Raw genomic sequence first — 1,076 nt, 5'->3', positions numbered from 1 at the left:
ATTATCCCTCCTAAACGCATATCCGATTTTAAAAAGGAAAAAAAGAGAGATAAATACTAAAGAACTTAACATACGAAAAGTTGATCAACAAAATTGCTATAAAAAGTGCTAGAAGTGCCTCGCGAAGTATTGTTTTGTTTATTGCTCGTATGTTATCACATTATCGTTTTATTACTAATTTTATATTGGGGCCCATTTTTTTACTCGCACAGGGTCTATAAAGAACGACGCATTCTCAGAGACGGCCCTGTTGGCAGGCCTTCAAGAGAAATTCATGACCAAATTTTTTCCGCCATCTAAATCCGCTCGACTCCGTGAGGAGATTTGTTTCTTCTTTATGAGATCCGACGAGTCTTTCGGGGAAGTTTGGGAAAGATTCAAGGACATCCTTCTTAGTTGTCCTCATCGTGGTTTAGATAACTGGATGCTCATCGAGAAATTCTACAATGGAGCCACACATCACGTGAGAGAGATGTTGAACAAGACTGCTAACGGGAACCTCCTCAAGAACAAAGATCTCGATAAGTGTGTCGTCCTTTTTTATGATCTAGCAGCGAGCTACGAGGGGCACAGAGGCATAAATTCTTCCACATCATCGAGAGGAGTAATTCAGGTCGATTCGAACACTAGAATTCAAGCGCAAATGGTTGCTTTGATTAAACTCGTTAGAGATCTTACCATTAAGAGCGTCGCGAAATGTGAGGTTTGCCGAGGGGGTCACGACATTATTGACTGTCCTGTTAAGCCTGGTAGCCATCAGGAGGAGATTGACTTCGTCAACAACCCCTTGAGGTATCAAAACCCCGCCTTCGGCGGGAACATTGGCTAGAGAAATCAGAATAACTATCGACGGGGACAAGCCAGTGGCTACCAAGCCTAGTACCAAAACCAGCGTCGAGAGAATGTATTCAGGCATGGGAGTTCAGGTCAAGAGAGTTCGGAACAATTGGCGAGAGGAGAAGAAATCCTCACTAGAGGACATGATGGTAGAGCTGCTGAAGCATGATGAGAAGAACCGAGTGAGAAAGGAAGCGAAATTTGAGGAACACGATGCTTTACTAAAAAACCAGACCACA

The 1,076-nt window shown here is 43.2% G+C and overlaps 1 non-coding gene across 1 annotated transcript; it reads right to left on the bottom strand.

The window, feature by feature from the left end:
• Positions 1 to 307: 307 nt before the first annotated feature.
• On the bottom strand, positions 308 to 414 carry LOC143561801 (small nucleolar RNA R71). Its single transcript, XR_013140377.1, has one exon. It is a non-coding gene; the product is annotated as a small nucleolar RNA R71 (small nucleolar RNA).
• Between the last annotated feature and the right edge of the window lie 662 nt (positions 415 to 1,076).

Source organism: Bidens hawaiensis, unplaced genomic scaffold, assembly GCF_021521415.1.
Source record: "Bidens hawaiensis isolate Kalapana, Puna unplaced genomic scaffold, B.hawaiensis_p1.1 tig00020791_1, whole genome shotgun sequence".
Taxonomy (NCBI): domain Eukaryota; kingdom Viridiplantae; phylum Streptophyta; class Magnoliopsida; order Asterales; family Asteraceae; genus Bidens; species Bidens hawaiensis.
The sequence above is the reverse complement of the archived record's forward strand: the minus strand, read 5'-3'. Positions and strand labels throughout refer to the sequence as shown.